A 25,199-nucleotide genomic window follows, 5' to 3' on the forward strand; every position below is an offset into this window, starting at 1 on the left:
GATATTTGAAAAAAATGCTCTGTGTATCCAAACGCAACGTAAATGGGTGAGACTCGTGCTGAATTTGAAATTGCGATCCTTTTCCGAACAAGTTCGCTGATCCTTTTCCGAACAAGTTCGCTGATCTCTACTCATTAGTGTTAGTTAATTATGAGCAGGTGTCTTAAAATTGGTATTATCACTCACACACTCTTTCATATTGGTCATTGAAAGTTCAACATGGCACCTCATGGCAAAGAAGTTTTTAAGGATCTGAAAACAAAAATTGTTCTATATAAAGATGGCTTAGGAAATAAGACGATTGCCAACACCCTGAAACTGAGCTGCAGCATGGTGGCCAAGAGTATACAGTGGTTTAACAAGACAGGTTCCATGCAGAATAGATCTTGACATGGTCAATCAAAAAAGTTGAATGCATGTTCTCAGAGTCATATCAAAAGGTGATCCTTTTCAAAATAGACATGTGAGTACTGCCACCATTGCTGCAGAGGTTAAAGGGGTGGAGGGTCAGCCTGTTAGTGTTCATACCATATGCCGCACATTGCATCAAATTGGTATGCATGGTTGTCATCCCAGAAGATAGCCTCTTCTAAAGATGATGCACAAGAAAACCTGCAAACAGTTTGCTAAAGACAAGCAGACTAAGGTCATGGATTACAGGGTACCATGTCCTGTGGTCTGATGAGACCAAAATAAACTTATTTGATTTAGATAGTGTCAAGCATGTGTGGCAGCAACCAGGTAAGGTGTAGAGATGATCTGTCAAGGTTTAGTTCGGTTCACATTCGCTGACTTTCCCAGTGTTCAACGAACAGCTCGACGAACATATACGAATACCACTGAATTTAATGGGACTCAAAACGTATGTGTTAGAAAGGGCTAGGGAGGCTGAGGTTAATAAGGGCTAGGGAGGCTTGTGTTAGTAAGGGCTAGGGGGGCTGCAAACAAAAGAAGATGAGGAATATAGCAGGACTGTTATACTTACCGAGTCAAGCACGTGGCTGTCGCATTGCTTTCAGCTCCGCTCATTACCCCACTACATATTCAATATGGTGTATAAATTTCAGCACCAATCTGCATCTCTTGGCAAAAAAAATGCACAAAAACTGTTTTTACTCCATTTCGTTGCAGTTTTCTGTGAGGAGAAGCAAATTTGGTGCTGAAATGTCTGCATCAGATTTCTGCACCAAACTTGCATCTCCTGTCAGAAAATCGCACCAAAATGGCTGAGATTTATATACCAAATTCCTGCACCAAATCTACATCTGCTGGCAAAAAAACACATCAATATCGAATAAAAACAGCATCTCATTTAGATGCGTTTTTTGCCAGAAAATGCAGATTTGGTGCAGTAATTTGGTGTATAAGTTTCAGCATCATATCTCTATCTCAAGGCAAATAAAAATGCCAGGAGATGCAAGTCTCATTGAACTGAATAAATTCATGTGAGTTGAGGTCACTGAGTTTAATGAGGTCATCTGAGACCAGTTTACATGTGGTCACAGGTGTGGTACTCTGGGAACCTTCAGCTGTGACCGCAGATAAACTGAGTGACATCACTGCTCGCAGCTGTGGCTCAGTCAGTCAGTGCTGAAGCTACAGCAGGTGGTCACGTTTTGTGCCCATGCGCTGTGACTTCATTATGTAGCAGAGCCAGGAACATCGTGGAACCTCATATGTATTACGTCAGAACTGGGTGTTTGAGGTTAATAAATTGGAGAAATAGCAGAAGCTGTAAGCTGTCATTAACCCCTTATATTACCCCGAATCAAGAAGAGCCAAATAATGTGCCAGGATTGTTGCATCTAATGGATGTGACAATTCTGGGCAGCTGCAGGCTGCTATTTTTAGGCTGGAGGGCCCAATAACCATTGGTCCTCCCCAGCCTGAGAATACCAGCCCCCAGATGTCGGCTTTATCATGGCTTGGTATCATAATTGGGGGGATCGCACGCCATTTTTTTAAATTATGTATTTTTTTTTATTTATTTTTTAAAAGCCACATGGGGCTATATTTTGATATACAGCTAAGATAAGCACACATTTGGGGCTGCATCCTGTAGTCGTATGCTTTACCTGCGCTGGGTATCATAATATGGAGGGACCCTACACCAATTTATTTATTTATTTATTTTTACACTAGAGGAATCCAGACAGCATGTGTGATTCCAATCTGTTACACAGGATGGGGGTGCCATCTGACTGCAACCAATCACAGGTGCCTGGACTGCCGGTGGGCGAGGGAGGCAGTGAATATGTATGAAGGATAATGAGCGGACCTGGAAGTAGTGTTACAGCTGTGCAGAGACTGATAAATATGTCCTGCTTTAACCATTTTGTTTCCTTTTTTACAGTGATTTCCCTGGCCAATCAAAGCCATGTCTATATATACTGGAACTGAATGGTTTCTGCAATAGTGTAAATGTGAACAGCTACTGAACAAAGTGGAACTTTGCCAATTTTTTAGAAACGTGTCAGTGAATCTGATCCCGACCCGAACGAACAAGGTTGAGTTTGGTGAACCTTTTTTCAACAAGTTCATTCATCTCTAGTAATAAGTTCAAAGAAAAGTATATCTTGCTTATAGTCAAGCATAGTGGTGGGAGTGTTATGGTTTGGGATTGCATGAGTGCTGCCAGTTGTGGGTAGCTACAGTTCATTGAGGGAATCATGAATGCCAACAGGTACTATAACATATGGAAGTAGAGCATGATCCTCTCCCTTCAGAACCTAGGTTGTAGGGCAATATTCCAACATTACAACAACCCCAAACACACCTCCATGATGATGCCCACTGCCTTGCTAGAAAAAAAAACTGAGGGTAAAGACTAGTGAAGCATGCCTCAAGACCTAAAGCCTATTGAGCATCTGTGTAGCATCCTCAAACGGAAGGCGAGGGGAGCACAAGATCTCTAGAATCTAGCAGCTCAGCTCCATAAACGGATCATTTGATCACATGGATGACTATTCACCACAGAAATATAGAACCTTATAAATGCAAAGTACAAGATAGAGTAGGCAAATGATGATGACAATAAAAATGAAAATAACCACAACCCAATGTGAATAGACTATTGGCAACAAAAAAACAGTAATTAAAAAAGAGATGAGAATATAGAAGGACACTGAGTGTTTGTTTCTATATATAAAGTTCCAGCAGGTAACAGAGAGTAAAGTGAAAGGTGCAAAGTAACAGTGGATTAATAGAAATACAAATCTAGAAAGAAATACATACATAGATGTTTCAGCAGGAAACAGAGCATAAAGTGGCAGGTGCAAAGTAAGATACCAGATACCAGAAAGAGATACCAATCCATATATATATATATATATATATATATATATATATATATATATATATATATATATATATATATATATATATATATATATATACACATATATATATATAAATATATATATATACATAAATATATAGCATAACAATAAATGAGGTGACATGAAAGAAGTGAAAAGATGATTATAGAGATATAAAAATATAAAGAGGAGAGCAATGGTTAAAAACATCTTCATGAGAGTATATTCAATAAAAATATTAGGCAAAAGGTCTATAAGACATGGGAGTTATTATGCATTTTGAACCTTTGAACTCCCTGAATCTTAGTCATAATTAGTTATTGTAGGGAAAAGATTGTGGTTTTATAGCATCCAGTATATGGGTGTGGTTCATTAACCCCACATATTCCACATTGGGACACATTTCACTGGACACATTTATTCACATATTTCCTTCAGTACGCGTGACATGCATTATGTGGGCTGTGTAGATGCATGTATCTGTATATACATACAGTTAGGTCCCCCCCCCCCAAAAAAATGAGGTTCCACGATGTTTACAGCTCGTCTACATCTATATCTACATCTATGACAGTGCATAGGCATAGAACATGACAGTCCACTGTGAGGTTCAGGCAGAGAATGAGCTGCAGCGATGAGCAGCGACGTCACTCAGGTTATTTGCAGTCACAGCTGGATGTTCAAACGGTCCTACACCTGTAACCGCGAATAACCTGAGGGACATCACCACTCATCACTGGAGCTAAGTCATTCTCTGCTTGAACCTCACTCTGGGTGGTCATGTTCTGTGCCCACTCACTGTCACTTCAGATGTAGCAGAGCTGGAATAATCATGGGACCTTGTGTGGACTATGTTGATCCTGGGTGTTTTGGGGGTTAGTAAAGGTGTGAAAGAAGGTTGGTTTTTTGTATTTTATTTCAAATAAAGGATTTTTTCACTGTTTGTGTTTATTTCTTTTCACTTATAGATTAGTAATGAGAAGTCTCATAGATGGCTCCCATTATTAATCTAGGGCTTAGTGCAATCCTAGGCAGCAGGCTGCTATTTTCAGGCTGAGGGGGACCCAATAAGCATGGGTCTTCCCAGCCTGAGAATACCATCTCCCAGCTGTCAGCTTTATCATGGCTTGGTATCAAAATTGGGGGGGACCACACACCTTTATATATTTATTTAAATAATTTAAAAATCATCCATTTTTCCTGATCTGTCGGCTGGAACTCTGGCAAAACGGAGATAATTTGCTCTTTACACCAAGATCTTAAGAGATGAAGCTATCGCCTACAGATGGGGCTTCCCTGTCAAAATCCTGATCACCCGGGCAGGGAACACCCACGTGTGTCACTCGCCAAACCAGCTGGCTAGGCTCCTCTCTTCGTGGAACTTGATGAATCTCCCAGACAGATCTCTGAGAGCCGCAGGGCCATCCCGCAGGGAGAAAATTAATGAAGAGTGGTCCGTAGCGTGAGTTATCTAATATTCCGAGTCGTGGTTGTGACTTAGTTATTTTTCTTGAAGGCCCTCTGGATATGGTTCATCCAGGTCCTTCTGGCCCCCAGGGCGGCAATTTCCTATCATGCCGCTGGTCCTTTTTTGGACTTTTTTTTTCCTTTTGGACAAATGTTGGTCATGCGTGTTATGTTCTACCTAACCTTCCTTTCCCTCCTTGCAGTCTTAGCCAAGAGACTCTAATTCTAGCATAATGGTGTTAAACTGTATGTCTATAAATGTAAAAGGTCTAAATTCGCCAGCTAAGAGGTCTATGTTCTGGCGGGAAGTGTCAAGATCAAAATGTGATGTGATTTGCGGACAGGAATCACATCTTCTCCAAAATGACACGTATCGGCTGAATAATCCTAAATTTCCATTTATTATGCATGCATGTTATAAAAAAAAAAAGGCGGGTGTATTTATTTGTGTAAAAAATACTGTCTCTTTCACTATGCTAGCCCAGCACTCAGATCCTGACGGCAGATATGCTATTTTAAATTGCTCCATAAATGGGTCCAGGTATACTATTGCATCTGTATATGCCCCCAATACAGGCCAGATCTGTTTCTTGCGCAAATTCCTGATTAAACTCTCAGCAGTCACGGGAGGTAAGCAAATAATTTGCGGAGACTACAATATGTTAATGTCAAGCTCCTTGGACAGTTCGAATGCTGCTGTACAGAGGAAGGAGATGAGGACAGTGGTCTCAGAATGGCACCTTCATGATATATGGAGATACCATCATGCAAATGAAAGAGACTACACATACTTCTCTCCTCGGTTCCTCTCGTACAGCCGATTGGACTATTTTCTGGTAGATAGTACACTTATTACAGACTGTTCAGATTCTAAAATTGGAATAATATCATGGTCGGATCATGCCCCCATTTATTTGACTATTCGAGAGCAAGATCGCTCGCCTATATTTGACCGGTGGCGAATGAATAATTCCCTTCTAGCTTCCAAACAAGTAGCTGAGGAACTAAGATCTGACCTCAACGAATTTTTCAAATCTAATGATAATAACGAAGTAAAAGAGGAGTCATTGTGGTCCTCTCACAAAGCTTATATTAGGGGGTCATTCATAAAAATCGCCACTAGGGAGAAAAAAAGACGTCAGGCAGCTTCCAAAGCTATCCTAAATCAAATCAATTTCCTTGACTCTCTTAATAAATCCTCCCCAAGTCCCTCTGTTTCGAACGATCTCAGAAAACTAAGACTACAGCTCCGCCAATTGCTTTTGGTGGACTATGAGAAAAATTTGAGAGCTTTTAAGTTAAAAATTTATGTCATGGGTGACAGGGCAGGAGCCTTATTAGCCAGGAGAGTCAAAAAAAGAGAAGTACAAAACAAAATAGAGTTCCTTATATCAGGCCCTCATTCAAAAATTCGCAACCCAACAGAAATCGCCAATGCATTTGCTGACTTTTACCAATCACTATACAATCTTAAAGATGACCCCACCGCCCCAAAGCCCTCCCAAGACACAATTAGTTCCTTTTTAAATAGCATTAACCTCCCCCGGTTATCCACAGATCAGCTAAAATTGCTCAATGTGTCCTTCTCTATACAAGTAAAATATATCTTTGTACCGTGTTAGCCAGTAGAGATAAAAAAATTGTTTAAAAGAACTGTTCTTTTAAACAATTTTTTTATCTCTACTGGCTAACACGGTACAAAGATATATTTTACTTGTATCAAAATGGAGGATACCAGAATGTACCGCATCTTCTCTATACAAGAAGTTCGCCAGGCAATTAATTCGGCAAAAAGAAACTCAGCTCCTGGCCCAGACGGGCTCACTAACACATATTATAAACAATTCACTAACATTCTGTCCCCATTTATCCTGAGAATCTTCTCCTCTTGGCAAGAATCAGCAGCTATCTCACCAAGTAATCTTGAGGCCATAATAACTACCTTACCTAAACCGGGAACACCCCCAGTAACCCCCGGAAACTTTAGGCCCGTATCCCTTTTGAATTGCGATGTAAAATTGTATGCAAAAATTATTTCGGCCAGGATTCATAAAATTCTCCCGAAACTAATTGCTCCAGATCAGGTGGGGTTTGTGGCGGGCAGACAGGCGAAGGATGGAACAAGAAGGATGCTGGACCTGATCGCGCTAGTTGAGAAAAGTAAAACCCCCAGTGTGCTCTTGTCCTTAGATGCAGAAAAAGCATTCGACAGGGTACACTGGGGTTACCTGAAATCGGTACTAGATAAGTTTGGATTTGAAGGCCCTATTTTATCTGCTATAATGGCGCTTTATTCTAGCCCCAATGCTAAGGTATTGGCATCCGGGTTTATGTCTCGGAGCTTTGAAATCACTAATGGGACACATCAAGGATGCCCCCTCTCCCCTATCATTTATGCTCTCACCATTGAACCCTTGGCCCAGGCCATCCGTGAGTGTCCGCAGATTTCGGGAGTGAAAGCGGGCAAGATGGATCATGTGATCAGCTTATATGCAGATGATGTCATCCTATCGTGTACCAATGTGGTGGTGTCCCTGAAGCATATAATGGAGATTTTGACCTCTTTTTCACAAATCTCGTACTACAAACTAAACGTTAATAAATCCCTCATTTTTCCGCTTTTTCTGCCTTCCGCTACCAAAACCACCTTATCTCAGTTATACCCCTTTAAGTGGGAAGAGGATGGCATCCCTTACCTGGGTATTATACTGGCCCCACTTAAAACCATAATTCAAAAAAATATGATAGCTCTACATAATTCACTAGAAAATAATTTAAAAAACCGCATGCGGTCTCTCTTATTATTACGGGTAGGATATGGTAACTAGGAGTAGGGGCGCCTAGACTGGCCCTCAGACTAAGGACCCTAAACTGTACCTTATTCCACAGTTACGCCAGTGTAGCCCTGACTCCTGAATACCCTTGGTATAACCCTTAGTATAACCCCCTTCTCCCACACCCCTGGTGAGGGCTGGGACAGAAGTAATGAATCCCACAAATACAGACAGACAGGGAAAAAACAAAGACTCAAACTCACTGCAAGCACACATGGGATAAAAGACAATACGTGGGGGGAAATAAACATACAACAAGGATAATTCCATCGCACACCAAATAGTATACAATACTTCACCAATAACTGGATCACCACGCACACGCAAGACCAGTATCGCTGTAGCAAAGCCAGAGCTATAATCAACATGAGGGACCAGGTTCCATTATCTTTTAAAGGGCAGAAGTGGCTGTGATAGGTCTTCAGCAACTGAGACCCCATCAGCAATTCACAAAGCAGCAGAAATTACTCCTACTAGACCGATCACAAGGAAACACAAAACTGGTTGATGCCCGGAGTTGACAGCACAAGGTTTCATGCCAGACTCTGCAGTGTGAACAGAGTCTGAAAACGCCAAGACACCTGATGAGATTAGAGCAGAACACCACATGACACTTATTTTGATCCACAGCACACGGCTGCAATCTGCAGCCTGTAGGTTTATGCCTTATCTGTGCTGGGTATCATATTATGGGGGGACCCTATGCACAATTTTTTTTTTTACTTATTTTTTTTACACATATAGAGATGCACACACAGCACCTCTGATTGGTTGCAGTCAGACAAGCTGTCACAGAGGGTGGGGCTGCATCTGAATGCAACCAATCAGAGATGCAGGGACTGCCAGTGAGTGGGTGAAGCAGGGCATATATATGAGGTTAATGAGCGGCCCTGGAAGTAGCGTTAGAGCCGCACAGAAAAATCAGTAAGTATAACACGCTTGTTCTAATCCCCCTATCCCTTCTACCACGATTTTAAAGCGCCAGATTTTGGTCCCCATAGACTTATTACAGATATCTGGGATCAACGCCTGGCCCGAACCAGGTTTTTTTTAAACCTGGTTGGACCCGCTGATCCCGGGTATTTGCGAGTCTGCCCATCACTATCTCTAAGGTTGGAGATCCATAGATTTTTGGTTAACATCATGTGATTAGGAGTCTGATTCTATACGCTTTAGTATGCCTATGGACCTTTGGTTTACAATACCAATTGGTTCCATTGGTTCTATTAGCTGATCTTTTGAGTATTTTTGAGCACTCCCTTTATTGAAAAACAGGCTACATGGCAGCACGGTGGCTTAGTGGCTAGCACTACAGTCTTGCAGCGCTGGGGCTCTGGGTTCAAATCCCACCAAGGACAACATCTGTAAGGAGTTTGTATGTTCTCCCCATGCTTGCATGGGTTTCCTTCGGGTACTCTGGTTTCTTCCCACACTCCAAAGACATGCTGATAGGGAACTTATAAATAATAGTGATGAATAAATATTATCTGCCATAGATTTATTAACATAATCAATTTCCCTTTTTATATATATACATTTCCCTAGCATCTTTCATCATACCACTTTATAATATTGCCCTCGACACATAGCCTTCATCAACACCTTCACAGGTCTGCTGTTATTGCTCACAATCACATCTAGTGTCGTACTTGATATAAATATACTAGTATTTATAGTATATCCCTTATTTATTATTTATTATTATTTTAGAAAATTGATATTCAGTATATACACTTAATACATATTACACCGTGTTAACATGAACATTATATGTTCTTTGGATGTGTTTGGAATCTTGGGTGATTGAGGCTAGCTCTGCATTAGTGCTGGGGATATTTATCCTTTAGGCCCTGTGCGTACTTGCCAGTGTTTGTCGTAGATTTCCTGTGGATTTGCTGCATGTTTCGCTGCAGAAAATGTTCATAACATCTCTGCAGTGATTCACCAGCAAATCCTATGGGAAAAAAAATGCTGTGCGCACGATGCGGATTTTGACAGCTGCATGTTTTGCATGTCACTTCTTTTCCAAAGGTAGCTGCGGGATTTCACTCCATTGACTGTAATGTAACGTGAAATCCCGCAGGAAATAACGCAGGCAGCAAATTCTGTGCGGTTCATTGCGTTTTCCTGCGTTATTCCCTGCGGTATTTCGCGTTTTTAGGGACATAATGGTCATCACTGCCCTGCGTTTTGACAGGAAGAGGAAGCGGAGCAGAGAGTAAACACACATCACACATAGAAATCAAACGTACATATTAAAAATAAAAAACAAAAAAAAAACCTTGGGTATTTTTACCGTCCAGCCAAGGTAAACACACAGCGGCGGCCCGGTATTCTCAGGCTGGGGAGGACGAGGGCCAGGGTTAATGCCCCCCCCTCCCACAGCCGAGAATATCAGCCCGCAGCTGCCCCAGGACTGTCGCAGGCATTATGAGACAGTCCCGGAGTGTTTCCGGCTCTTCCCAATTGCCGTGATGCAGTGGCAATTCGGGGTAATAACGAGTTAATGGCAGCGGATCCCCGCCACTAAGTCCAGGCTTAATCATACCAGCGTCTATGAAACAGCTTCCACGATTAACCCATAAGTAAAGTGAATAAACACACACACCGAAAAATCCTTTATTTTAAATAAAATACCAAAAAAGCCCCCTCTTTCATCCCTTTATTACACCCTCCAACACCCAGCTCTGGCGTAATCCACCGAGGTCCCACGACGCTTGCATCCAGCTGCGACTGACAAACTGTACTGAATGCAGCCTCGTAACGAGACTGCAGAGAGGTAACCACAGGTCATTTCTCATGGTCGGTAATGTGAACAAATTACCGCTTGGGAGAACTGCAGTGTGTCTATGCCGCCCCCGCGACAGCCGATGGGCTGCTCAGACCCGGATCCGCAGTGGCTCGAGGGGTCTCCAGATCCAAAGCGGCGTCGCGTGGCTACCTCGGAAATAAAAGGGGGGATTTGTGGTTTTGGGATAATGTTCATCACGCCACCCACGGTGTAGGGTAACGTGAGGGACCACCACTGCCGGTTTGGGGGGAGCCCGGGGACGCTGGTGTGTGGCAGCTCGAGTTGTTAACCCCTCCGTGGGCAGGGGGAGTGGTGTCCCGGGGTCCGCTGATGGATGGAGTGGGGAGCCCCTCGGGTGCAAAGGGATAACGTGCACTCACACAGTCAAAAGTCACTGACGCTGACACCAGGTAAACCAAACTCTTAAGTATCCTGTTTTTCTTGTTCAAGCATGCTGGGTCCGTGCCCTTTTGGTGTTGCAAGTTGACCTGAAGCCTTGTCCCTTGGCACTGTGTGTCCTACGTGTGGATCCCTTACACTTGAAGCGTTTCGGGTCCCGCTCACCTGCGTGGCTAGCAGGGGGAGCTTGCTCTCAGGGTTCACACTTGGGATTTTCTGGACGGTTGTGGGAAGTCCTATCCCCCTTGTTGCGCTAGTAACCCGATTCTGGAGTGGGTGGGGAACGGTTCCTGAAGATTCCGTTCCCGTCGGGTGAATTACTGGGCTGCGTGAAGCTACTTCTCAGCCTAGGGTTCGCGTACCCCGTCGTGCCGAGTTCCATGTACGGTTGTAGCACAAGGCAGCCGGCCTGCTCTCTGTAGCAGCACCGTGCTCCCTGCCACTATCCCCTGCGACCGGGGTTCCAGCTCCTTCTGGCCAGGCCAACATCTGGGACCTGGGATGGGTACAGGAGCCCAGCTCCACAGCGTGACCTGTACTGTCACCACTGCTCACTGCTCTGGCTCTCACAGGACTGCTGCATTTCTGCTGATCAGAGCAATGCTGCTCTGATCAGCAGAAATGAACAAGCAGTCGGACAGTGCAGTGATAAAGTCCCCTAGGGGGAATAGTAAAATAAATAAAAAAAAGTTTTTAAAAATATGAAAAAATAAATAAACCTAAAAGTAATTTAAATCACCCCCTTTCACCGCATTGAAAATAAAACAGTTAACAAATTTTAAAAAATACACATATTTGGTATCGCTGTATTCAGAAATGCTCTATCTATCAAAATCTAAAATCAATTACTCTGATTGGTACAGGACATGACAATAAAAAAATTACAAATGCCAAAAGTGTTTTTTGGTTGCCACAAATTGTTTTTTAAATTCAATAACAGGCAATCAAAACATTGCATCTACACAAAATGGTATCATTACAAACATCAGCTCAGAACGCAAAAAATAAGCCATGACTCCGGAATGTCAGACTAAAGGCCTTTTCCATTTACCCAACATCCCATACCCACTGTGGTTCTTATCTAAAACAAACTCAAACACTACGTAACATTGCATATAAAGGCCACAGCAGCATCATATAGTAATAACAAAATTAAGCAACATAACAATACAAATCTTCAATACAAATCTTCATTGAAGAAAGCCCAAAGGAGGGGGGGTACCTGAAGGTTGACCAAAACTGTTCCTTTCAACATCGGCCCACCTCCTGACCCTCAGCCGCAACACACCGACTCAAGAGCCCTGGCCAGATGTTGCCCACACCATGTCCCGCTGAGACTCAACCCAGCAAGGACCCATTTTACCAAACATTTGCACCGTTAGAGGTAACCCGCTCCGGCACTGGGTTCCGTCCTCTCCTCTGTGCAACCCCCATCTTCAGACACCCCCCTCCTTTCCGCCACCGCGAGTGCGTCCTCCCACAACACCAGTGCCTTCTCGACCCCCGCCATAAGCCCTAAGGCCCATATATCATTTCCAACCGAATTTAAATGGACCCCGTCCCGTCGCAACAAGTCGGCGGATGCCGATTCCAAATCCGGGTGCCGAACTGAGACCCCCCCAAGCCGAGAAACAAAACGCCCAATCTCACAATTCACTTTACATCGCGCTCTATTAACAGCCTCCACCGACCTGGCCTGCCGCCAAGCCAACAATGTCAGACCACACGATGACTAGACCCGGATGGGATGACAGGAGTCGCAGGAGGTCGCATTTAATGTCCTGAATCAGATCCCTAGACACCCGAAGACTCAAGTCATTCCCACCCGCGTGTAGCACTACCACATCCGGTGGCCTATCCAACTCTGCATGGTGGCGCCAGGTAGGCAACACTTCACTCCACATCATACCCCTGACGCCGATCCATCGTACTATCGCCTTCTCCCTGGGAACACCCAACTGGCGGCCATTAGGTCTTACTCCCGCGCGAAAAGCACCCCAGTACACGTACGAATGGCCGAGAACCCACACCAACAATGGTAAACCTACAAAACAAAAGGTGGCAAAATGGGGGGGCGAGAGAGGGGCGAGAGAGGGGCAACGGAAAGGAGAAGGGGAACATGGGGAAGAACGGGTAATGAAAACCAAGCAACATACCACCCCGACCTAACCCACTCCATCATATTACAACAAGGATGGTCGCACAAATGATCTATACCTAGCCGAGTCCCAGCGTCCAATCTTACGGACGGCCTGCGCGCCCAGGCCCCAACGAGCCGCCTCATTCGCCGCCCCAATCCGAAAGGAATGAGACGCGAACTCAGCCTCGTTGAGACCGCAACACTGCAGGCACCTCCGAAAGATGCAGACAAACTGGTATCCGGACAAGGCTGACCCGTGTCGATGCGACAAAAAGGAGCCCGAACGGGTTCCCCTCACTTCCAAAAAAGCCGACACCTGTTTAACAGGACACTCCGCTAGGCCAGGTACACCCCACAGTTCCACCACATGACCTCTACTCAGCTGATCCGTCTTTGACCGTCTCAAGCAACACCATACCGCATCCACACCACAAGCCACATCCTCCAACAACAAACCTCCGTGACACCTCGTGTTCCTACTCACCAGTTCACTGATTCTGAACGCCCCAAAGAAGACCAAAACAAAAGCGGTCCCAAACAAACGGCATTCATACTCCAAAAAACACACACGGGGCAGAACCGACAACAAATTGTCCAGCAGTTCAAAGGACACTGGGAGCCTAAGGTCTCGGCACGCCCTTGCCCTACGGTAACCCTTCAACGCCTGGCGCACCATGAAATCCTTGGTGACGTCCTTCCAACCCTGTAACCTAAAAAAGAAAGCCATGCCAGCCAGCCTGCCAGCAACCGCCGACCATGACAGGCCTTCTTCCTTTGCTCTACCCATCATGAATAAAACTAAATATACCCTGTCACCTTCAGGTACATCCCCTCCAACCTCGGCAACCAAGTCGAGCCAACGATCCCACGCCGCCGTATAACTGCGCCACATACTGGGCACTACCGATTGTTTGATCAATTCCCAGGCCGGCTGCATACCAGGTCCCACAACCAGATGGGCCACACGGTCTCCTGCTGCTCCGTATCCGGCGCCAGCATCCGAAAACGGTCCCACTGGAAGCGAGATAAAGCATCAGCCACGGAATTCAAAACCCCCGGCACATGCACAGCACAAATCCACAAATTAAACTCCAAACATTTCAACACCAAATGCCGCAAGAGATCCACCACCGGAGGGGAATCTGCTGTCAACTTGTTAACACACTGAACCACCCCCAGGTTGTCACACATAAAACGCACCTTTCTGTCTCTCAGATCCTGTCCCCAAACCTCTATGGCCACGACAATAGGGAAAAGTTCCAACAAAGCCAAATTCCTGGTTAAACTAGAAACCCGCCAAGATTCAGGCCACCTGCCGACACACCATCTCCCCCCAAAATATGCCCCAAAGCCACTGGACCCTGCCGCATCCATATAAAGGACCAGCTCATCATTGGACATCACCTCCCGCAGCCACAATGACCGTCCATTATACAATTGTAAAAAACGGGACCACACTCTCAGGTCCGCCTTGTGCTCGACCTTCAAGCGTACAAAATGCAAAGGATGCAACACACCGGTAGTGGCTTGAGCCAAGCGACGGGAAAAAACTCTTCCCATCGGCAAAATCCTACAAGCAAAATTCAACTTCCCCAACAGGGACTGCAGATCCTGTAAATGGATTTTCTTGGCCTCCATGGCCCTTTGAACACAACGCCTCAAATCCCCCAGCTTGTCCTCCGGCAAGCGGCACTCCATGGCAACCGTATCTAACTCAATTCCCAGAAATTTCAAAACCGTAACCGGACCCTCCATCTTTTCAGGCGCCAACGGAATGCCAAAGCGGCGAGCAACCTGCTCCACTGTCCGAAGCAAAAGGGAACACTGTGGAGAACCAGCAGGCCCCTTACACAAAAAGTCATCCAAGTAGTGCAACACTGAATCCAAGCCCGCCTCTTCCTTAATTACCCACTCCAAAAAACAACTAAACTTCTCAAAATACGAACATGAAATTGAACAGCCCATAAGCAAACAACAATCTACATAAAACTTGTCCTCCCACCAACACCCCAACAGGTGAAAACTGTCCGGATGCACCGGTAACAGACAGAAGGCCGCTTCCACATCCGTTTTTGCCAAAAGCGAACCACGACCCAACTTCCTTAGCCATTCTACCGCCCTGTCAAAACGAACATACGATACTGAAACCAGCTCAGGATCAATGTTGTCATTCACCGACCTGCCAGTAGGATATGACAAATGGTGGATCAGCCGAAACTTGTTAGGTTCCTTTTTAGGGACCAACCCCAACGGGGACACCACCAAGTCAGGCAATGGAGGAGCATCAAAGGGCCCCGCCATCCGTCCCAATTCCACCTCCTTCCGCAACTTATCTGCAACTATCTCGCCATGTAATCGAGTTGACTGTAAATTTTTCAAACGAATCTCGCCAGGCTTAACAACTGACGGTATCTTGAAACCAAAACTAAAACCTTCACTCAATAACTCCGCCATCACCCGATCCGGGTATCTACTTAGAAATGGTGCCATCCGATCTACCCTCACTGGGGTCCTCCCTTTTTGACGAAGACTCTGCGGCCTTCCCTTTTCCCTTCCTGAAGCACTTAAGATATCTGTGGGCGCCACCACAGCCCGAACATTCGTTCTTAAATCGGCAGGAGGACCCAAAGCGGCAGTCCTTTTCGTTGAACTGCCAGCAAATGCCCTTTTTGGGCCCCGGCGAGGTGCCAAATGATCCCCCGCCGGAACCCCCTGGAAAGGACTGCGATGCCGACTTTGGCGCAGCCATTAGCCGCATCCATAGACTGATTTCTTTGTGGTCCCACCGTAAACTGGGTCTGACCGCTTTCCTCTGGCGAAACTGCTCGTCATATCTTAGCCAAGCAGTCCCCCCATAGGTCCTATCCGCTTCACAGATAGAATCCAGATAACAAAAAAGCGCCGAACAGTTATCCGGAGCCTTTCCCCCCACCCCACTGGCCAGTATCACAAATGCCTGCAGCCAATTCTGAAAAGTGCGAGGAATAAGGCGATAACGCCACCGCTTTTCCTCATCCTTTTTGCTCTCATCCGGTTTAACCCGATCAAGGTTAAACTTCTCCAACGGAAGTAACGAGAATATTTCAACATATTCGTCCTTCCATATTTTCTCCCTAACCTCCTGCTTCAAATGCGCCCCTAACGGCCCATCAAAGCAGACATACACTTCCCCTCTCACCTTGTCATCTAAACGAACAACATCCACTGCAGCAGCAGCTGAGGCAGCGGGAGCCGCCACCACCGGCTCACTAACAACATTTCCACTGGCCACCGCGCCGGCCGTGGGAGCCACAACATCCTGAACCATCGCACCAGCCGCTCCCTGCCAAACCATGCTAGGGCCCCCCACGGGGGCAAATAAACCCCTAACCAACCGCAGCAACTCGGATGCCACGCTGCCGTCACCCAGCACCACATTCATACTCTGCCCACCACTCGGGCCACCGGGCAAACCGCCCATACCACCAACCACATTCAAACCCTGCACGCCACTCATATCACCAGACTCACCATCCACTGCCAATCCAGTTGTACAAGAAATAGGAAAAACCGTGGTCTTACCAGGCTGACTCCGAGAAGATCCCGAAACAGCCGTCACATGTCTTCCGCGTCGCACTCCAGCCGGTTCGACGTCGTCAACGATATGGTCCCTGGTGTCGTCCTCCGCGACGTCCTCCTCAGAGATGGCGTCGTCCTCCTCACTTGACCCCGTCCGCCCGCAGAACCACTTGTCTTCAGCGCCGTCCGCGACGATCCAGAAGCCGGTGTGTCTCCTTATAATCCCTGCCTGGGGCATGCCGGCCGGCATCGCCGCGCGCTCCAGCAGTCCCTGACGTCATCCTGTCACCGTCCGTCCTCCGGTCCAGAAGGCCAGGCCCCGCTGATCCGGGCCGTCTCCATATGGGATCCACCACCGGCACTGGAGCCCTATGCACCTGCATAGGCACCGCTCGTCTCCCTGTACGTGCTGCAGGGGCCAATGCAGCCTCATTCTGACCCTGTGACCCCGCTGGCCCACGTGACTCCGCTGGCCCACGTGACCGCGCCGGCCCACGTGACCGCGCTGGCCCACGTGACCGCGCCGACCCACGTGACCGCGCCGACCCACGCGACCGCGGCGGGTCAGGTGAGCACGGCGGGTGAGGTGACCGCGCCGGGTCACGCAGCCGCGACGCGCACGTCACCACTGTGCACCGCGAACCGGAAGTGGAGGGGAGGCCGGCCACGTCACTCACCGCCACGCTGCCTTGATGCCCGCGGCCCGACTTCCGGCACAGGCCTCGCGACGTCCCGACTCCTGGATCCACCACTGCCGCCGCTGCACGTCCTCCACTGGGGCTCCGTCTCTGCTGCCGGCTCCTCGGTGTCATCTCTGGGCTGAGGTGCTCCGGAGGCCGCTATCTTCGCTGCCGCTTTGGAGGCAGGGGGGTCCCATCTTCAGCGTCATCGCCGGTCCATCGCTGCAGCTGCTCCTTCATCCACCGCTGTCCGCGCTGCTCCACCATCCTCTTCATCTGTGCCATGAGGTCTTCCATCTTCAGGATCCAGATGCTCCAACGATTTCAGTCATCGTCCAGGTAGGAATGCTCACCCCCTCCCCTGACCTGACCTATATATGACTCCCTCCCAGTACCACCCCATGACAAATCAAACTGACCCCTAGTCCTAACTGCCCCTTAGTTCCACCCCCAGATTTCCCGCTCAAACTAACTTTACACATTAACCCCTCACTGACCATATGGCCTGGCATCCCTCCTAGACATGCTGCCCTCCCTTGAGCCCCTTTGGGGCAGCAGTACGGGCTATTCCTTCACTGAGACCCAGATTCTGAAAAATGAGAATGCTACGGCTCTCGGAAAATGGTGGCAAAAGTGCTTCTCTTTTTTTGGATAAACGTCAGAATTTTTTTTTAACCTTTTAACCCCTTAAATAAAAGTAAAAGTTGTTTGGTATCTGCAAACTCGTACCGACGTGATGCATCATACTGACACATCAGCTTTACCATATAGTGAAAACTGTGAATAAAGACCTCAAAAACTATCGCGCAATTGCATTTTTCTTTGCAAATTCACCGCACTTGGATTACTTTTCCCATTTTCCAGTACACTATATGGTAAACGTAATGATTTCATTCAAAAGTACAACTCGTCCCCAAAAAAATTATCCATCATATGGCAAAATTGACAGGAAAATAAAAAAGTTATGTCTCTCGGAAGAAAGGGAGGAAAAACTGAAAATGAAAAACGGAAAATGGCCAGTGGTGCAGGGGTTAACCCCTTCACCCTCCAGCAATTTTTTGTTTTAGTTTTTTCCTCGAGCCATAACTTTTTTAACCACCTGCGTCTGTTAGCCGCACATGTCTGCTATCTGCTGATCAAATAAGCAAACATGTGCAGGGATTACCTGGCTCGCTGCCAGGTCCCACAATAACCGAGGAAGGGCAACCTTGGACGTATATATGTCCAAGGTCGTGAAGGAGTTAACAGTGCAAAAACGTTTTGACTCTAATGAGTTACTTGCAGTTGTAAACGCATCCTCTGGCAGAAATGGTCTTTGTTAAATTTAGTTTTGACCACAAAAACGCTAAAAATACGAGTGCGTTTTTACTGCGTTTTGGCCGCGTTTTTACCGCGATTTACATGCTTTTTCATTGCTTAAAGTCAGATGCGTTTTGACACTACTAAATAAAGTTTAAACATTCAAACACTATGAAAAAAAAGGATTACAAATATCATGATTAAAATCATATACAAAGAAGGGAATTTTGTTTACTTACCGTAAATTCCTTTTCTTCTAGCTCCTATTGGGAGACCCAGACAATTGGGTGTATAGCTTCTGCCTCCGGAGGCCACACAAAGTATTACACTTTAAAAAGTGTAACCCCTCCCCTCTGCCTATACACCCTCCCGTGGATCACGGGCTCGGATGTGTGCCTCCTTCCACACAAAGCATAAAACTGAGGAGCCCGTGATCCACGGGAGGGTGTATAGGCAGAGGAGAGGGGTTACACTTTTTAAAGTGTAATACTTTGTGTGGCCTCCGGAGGCAGAAGCTATACACCCAATTGTCTGGGTCTCCCAATGGAGCGACAAAGAAATAGCTAATTTTATTAAAATGATAACTGTGTTCTAAGATTTATATAATATAATATTTATTAATATTATGTATAAAATTACGTTAATTTATTGATTTTCATTAATTTAATTGTCAGTCTATGTGTGTGTGTGTGTAAAGGGACATATGCCCTTATTATAAAATCAAAAACGCATGCGTTTATTTTGGCAAAAAAGCATGTTTTCTGCATCAAAAAAGCATGTAAAACGCTGGGATTTTAAATAAGGATGCGTTTTGAAACTTCTCATTGACTCCAATGTTAGCAAAACGCTGCCAAAATGGCAAAAACAATTGACACGTTGCTTCTTTAAACGCAGAGATTTTGACAAATTTTCAGCATCAAAAACGCTGCGTTTTTAACAGCATTGTGCGCACAAGAAAGCCCTAATTTCCCATAGACTTTGCTTGAAAATCAAAACGCTTGCATTTTGGCATTAAAACGCTGCGGTTGAAAAAGCTTCGGAAACGCATGAAAAAAAGCAAAGTGCGCACACAGCCTTAGATTAAAATTGAAAGGTGGTTTTTAAATGCAATTTTTTTTCAGGTTCCACATCAAAGCTTAAAGAGAAAAAAAATGCATCTGAACCGCCCAGTTCAACAGCGCCTTTGGTGGGAAGGAATTTTTCTGAAATCACATGGTTGGATATTTGTTCACCTTGCCAAGTAATTCAGATGTGATTTCATTAAAACTTCAGTCCACTGTGCGTCTAAAGATGCTGTAGAACTGTGCAGTTTTTGTGTTATGTGATTTTTTTTTTTGTCTCTCTCTCTAGGTCCCCATCTGGAATGCATGTAAACAATGTTTTTTTTCAAAAAAAAAAAAAAATTGGGTATATAGCAGACCTGAATGGGATTTATCCCTCATCTCCAGCAGTCATTGTGGGGGGAGGGGCACTACTACAAAGTTGAGTCTCATTGCAAGCATATATAATAGCTTTTCTCTCAAATTTAAATGAGCTTTATTGTAGGATGAAATACACACTAGCATTGTCAAAGCAAGTGTAGTACTGCCAACTCTGCTGTACTGCCCCAATCCCCATACTGACTGCTGGAGGGGAAAACTGATAGCTGTTAATCACACTCAGGTCTGCTGTGCCCTGGCACATGTAATCACTGCAGTAAGGAGAGCAGACTGTGTCATTATGTATCACACATAGCTTGTTCTAATCTATAGTAGGAGTGTGTTTTTCCCATTGTGTGTGGATGACTACTTAGTATTGGCACAGATTATGAAGGGGGAGATACTAGAAGTGTTTATAATGAGACTCAACTCTGCGGTACTGCCCGTCCCCTCACACTGCTAGAGATGAGTACTGAAAGCCACCAGCTAATCATACTCAGGTCTGCTGTGCGCCAGCAGTGAGGAGGGGACATTATACAGTTCTGGCCAAAAGTGTTGGCACCCTTGGCATTGTTCCAGAAAATGAAATATTTCCCCCTTAAAATTATTGCAATTACACATTTTGTTATACACATGTTTATTTCCTTTGTGTGTATTAGAATGACACAACAAAAAAACAGAGAAAAAAAGCAAATTAGACAGAATCTTACACAAAACCCCAAAGATGGGAAATAAAATTGTTGGCTCCTTATCAAAATTTGGGGTAACTAGCTTTGTTTCAAGCATGTGATGCTTGCTCAAACACACCTGTGGCGCGTAACAGGTGTGGGCAATATGGAAATCATACCTGAAGTCAGATATAAAGGGGAGAAGTTGACTCAATTTTTGTATTGTGTGTCAGTGTGAGCCACACTAAGCATGGAGAACAGAAATAGAACTGTCTGAGGACTTGAAAACAAAAATTATTGAACAATATCAACAATCTCAAGATTACAAGTCTAACTACAGAAATCTTAATGTTCCTTTGTGCACGGTGTGCAACATAATCAAAATGTTTACAACTCATGGCACTGTAGCTAATGCCCTGGAAGTAGACAGCAGAGAAAAATTAGTAAAAGGTGGCAATATATGATAGTCCGAATGGTGAATAAGCAACTCCAATCAAGTTCCCAAAAAAATTAAGCTGTCCTCCAGGGTCATGATCCATCAGTGTCAGAGTGATTTATCCATTGACATTTGAATTAAATTAAACTACTTTGTTACAGGAGACCCAGGAGAACCTCACTGCTGACACAGGGACATAAAAAAGATAGACTGCAGTTTACGAAAATGTACGTAAGTCAAAATCCTTCTGTGAAAGCGTCTTGTACACAGATGAGATCAAGACAGAGATTTTTGCAAAGCATATCATTCTACTGTTTACTGAGAATGGAATGAGGCTTTCAAAGAAAAGATCAGTGCCTACATTCAAATATGGTTGAGTTTCAAAGATGTTTTGGAGTTGTTTTGCTGCCTCTGGCACTGGGTGCCTTGACTGTGTGTAAAGGCCGCTTTACACGCTGCGATATCGTGACCGATATCGCTAGCATGCGTACCAGCCCCCATCGGTTGTGCGACACGGGCAAATCGCTGCCCGTGGCGCACAACATCGCATGGACTCGTTACACTACTTACCTGCCTACCGACGTTGCTGTGACCGGCGAACCGCCTCCTTTCTAAGGGGGCAGTTCGTTCAGCATCACAGCGACGTCACAGCAGCGTCACTGAACCGCCGCCCAATAGAAGCGGAGGGGCGGAGATGAGCGGGACGTAACATCCCGCCCACCTCCTTCCTTCCTCATTGCTGGCGGCCGCAGGTAAGGTGAGGTTCCTCGTTCCTGCAGTGTCACACATAGTGATGTGTGCTGCCGCAGGAGCGACGAACTACTTCGTACACCAATCAGCAGCGATATTTGAGAATGGACCCCCATGTCACCGATGAGCGATTTTGAACATTTTTGCGACGATTCAAAAACGCTCATAGGTGTCACACGCAAAGACATCGCTAAAGCGACCGGATGTGCGTCACAAATTCCGTGACCCCAACGAGATCGCTCGGGCGATGTCGCAGCATGTAAAGCGGCCTTAAGGCATCATGAAATCTGAACAATGCCAAAGGATTTTGGGTCTCATTGTAGTGCCCAGTGTCTGAAAGTTGGGTTTGCGTCCTACATCATAGGTCTTCCAACAGGACAATGACACCAAACATAATTCAATAAGCACCCAGAAATAGATGAAAACAAAGTGCTGGAGAGTTCCGAAGTGGCAGCAATGAGTCCGGATCTAAATCCCATTCAACACCTGTGGAGAGATCTTAAAAAAAGAAGGCACCCTTCAAATTTGAGAGACCTGGAGCAGTTTGCAAAAGAAGAATGGTCCAAACTTTCAGTTGAGAGGTGTAGAAAGCTTATTGATGGTTATAGGAAGCAAATGATTTGAGATATTTATTCCGTAGGGTGTGCAAACAAATATTAACCCCTTCACCCCGGACGATTTTCATTTTTTCGGTGGTTATTTTGCTCCCCTTCTTCCGAGAGCTGTAACTTTTTTTATTATCCCGTCAATCCATATGACAGCTTGTTGTTTGTGGGATGAGTAGAACTTTTAAATGAAACAATAAGTTTTACCATATAGTGTACTTGAAAATAGATGCCAAGTGTGAAAAATTGCAAAAAAAAGCATGATTGCAAAATTGTTTTGGGGGTATTTTATTCACCATGTTCACTATATGGTAAAACTGATGTGTCAGTGTGATGCCTCAGATTGGTACAAGTTCGTAGACACCAAACATGTATAGGTTTACTTTTATGTACGGGGATAAAAAAAATTCAAAAGTTTGTCCAAAAAAAGTGATGCAGTTTTTGCTCCATTTTCCGCGACACATAGCGATCTAATTTTTCAGGATATGGGGCTCAGTGATGGCTTATTTTTTGCGTCCCGAGCTGACGTTTTTAATGGTACCATTGATGTTTTGATTGCCTGTTATTACATTTTGTGCAAAATTTGCAACGATCAAAAAACATAATTGTGGTGTTTGGAACTCTTTTGCCAATACACCATTTACCATTCAGATTGATTTTGGGCATTTCTGAATGCGACGATACCAAATATGTGTATACTTTTTAATTTTTTAACCCATTCATTTTCAATACAGTGAATGGGGGTAAATTGAACTTTTAGGTTTTTATTTTTTTTTATTTTTTAAAAAAAATGTTTTACTTTGTTTTATTTTACTAGTCTTCCTAGGAGGCTATAAGGATAAGCAGTCTGATCACTGATTCATTTCTCCTGATCAAAGCAGCACTGCTCTTATCAGGGGAAATGCTGTGTTCTTGTTACAGCTGGCACTCTGTCTGTGGAACTATGTCATGATAGCGACAGGAGTCATCACATGACCCTGTGCTAGCATCGCAACCATCGTCTCCTCGTGATCGCATCACAGGGCCTCTGATAGGGGCACTGTAAAATGCACTATCATATTTTGACCCAGTGATTTAAGGCGTTAACAGTCGTGGGTGGATTGCGGATCCACTGCGCCTGCAAGGCACACGTCTGCTGTTCAAATTAGCAGAAATGTACGAGGATCACCACCGGCACACTGCAGCAGCCAGTGGGGATCACCCCTTCATGATTTAGGACATACTGTTACGTCCTCTGTCGTGAAAGGGCTAATATGAGGACCATTTTTGGAATTTTGTGTGAAATTATGTCCAAATTGCCTTTTTCCTCTGTTTTTTTTGTGTTGTTGCAATGCACACAAAGGAAATCCATATGTGTATAACAAAACATATACTTTCAAGGGAGCCAACACCTTCAGCCATGACTGTATGTCTCACATTGAGTATGTTTTAAACTGTTGTGAATCATGTTCTTCTTTCCCCAGTTAATGCTGGCTGGTTATAAAAAATTAGCATCTGAAAGAGGAAGAATACACACCCCAGTGAAATCTCTCTGGTAATGTCTAGCTGGACTTAAAACAAAATTAACTGTTTAGGTGCCAAATATTTTCATTGCTAATATTTCCACAAGGGAGAGGCAAAAGAAGAAAAAACATTTAATTTTGCTCTGGAGCTCCTAGTTCAACATAAAAATTTGGTGAAAGGTCCTCTATAATATCAGCTCTGCCTTGGTGCACATCAATGTGTGTCCAGAATATGTAAGCAGTTGCAGGATAAAGGTATTGATGTTATTCACTAGCCCTCACATCCCTCAGGCCAAAATCAAATTGAAAACTTCTGGAACATTGTGTATCGGTGCATTTGGCACCATCAAGTGGAACCACAGAATGTCCATGATCACAATGATGTTTTCTGGTTTAGGTCTATGAAGAGACCATTTAGAGCCTGATTCTATCTACCACGGCACACATTATAGACTATACTGATTCATTTCCATCACTACATCATTGCTGTACAGTTTCTTCAGTTCGGATTCCATATACAATGTTATTATTTTTAGATATTGTTATTTTTAAAAGATTGGCACTTACCCCTCGAAATCTGGGTTTTGCCCTCAGAAAGACTCGGTGAAAGGTGTTGTCTGGCGCAGAAGATACATTTTGGATGGAGTAATCAAGTGAAAAGTTGATGTGAGGTTCAGGCAGAGACTCATTCCACCTTTGGTCTATATTTTGCTGTAACGGAGGTAGTATATTGATATTTACAGTGTCGTGAAAGTGTACCCTTACAGAATTTGCCTGTGAAGCCATACAAAGATTGTGCTGAGAGAATGGAATGAATTTATCAGCACGGGGGATAAAAGAAAAAACCTCAATAAGAAATTGTAGGAATATTGTACTATATCCTAAGAGGCTGCTTATGAAAGATAAACTTTGAACTAAAACAAGAGATTTCCGCCATCTGTTTTATGACCCTGGAGCATGACTTGTACTGGTGGAAATCAGCAGCAAGCTCCATAAAACTGTTACGAAGTCAAAGTGCAAAAGCGTAAACAAACATTATTCCCTGTCCCCTTCCCTGGAAAAAGGAACCTTTCTGAATTATTATTATGGCACTGAGTGCTGTCAAATACAGGTCTTAGTTGACAGGTCAAGTTCACATAAGGACTGAAACGAAAACTACAACTCTTCTTCACTTCAAACAGATTATACTAATTGTAATATTCAGGCATTTTACGGTTAAACTCTTAAAGGAGTTGTCCGTCATAAACTCCCAAAAAACTTTTAAGCTAATCTGTGCTGTATTGTCATATAAATCACCCCTACATTATTTTTTTTTTTTTCTAACTTTTGTTCCTC

At 44.7% G+C, this 25,199-nt stretch overlaps 1 pseudogene; it reads right to left on the reverse strand.

Annotated features, from left to right (window-relative positions):
- LOC142309962 (uncharacterized) overlaps positions 1-24,553 on the reverse strand; it is a 131,733-nt pseudogene extending 107,180 nt beyond the window's left edge.
- Positions 24,554-25,199: the final 646 nt, after the last annotated feature.

Source organism: Anomaloglossus baeobatrachus, chromosome 5, assembly GCF_048569485.1.
Source record: "Anomaloglossus baeobatrachus isolate aAnoBae1 chromosome 5, aAnoBae1.hap1, whole genome shotgun sequence".
NCBI classification, from domain to species: domain Eukaryota; kingdom Metazoa; phylum Chordata; class Amphibia; order Anura; family Aromobatidae; genus Anomaloglossus; species Anomaloglossus baeobatrachus.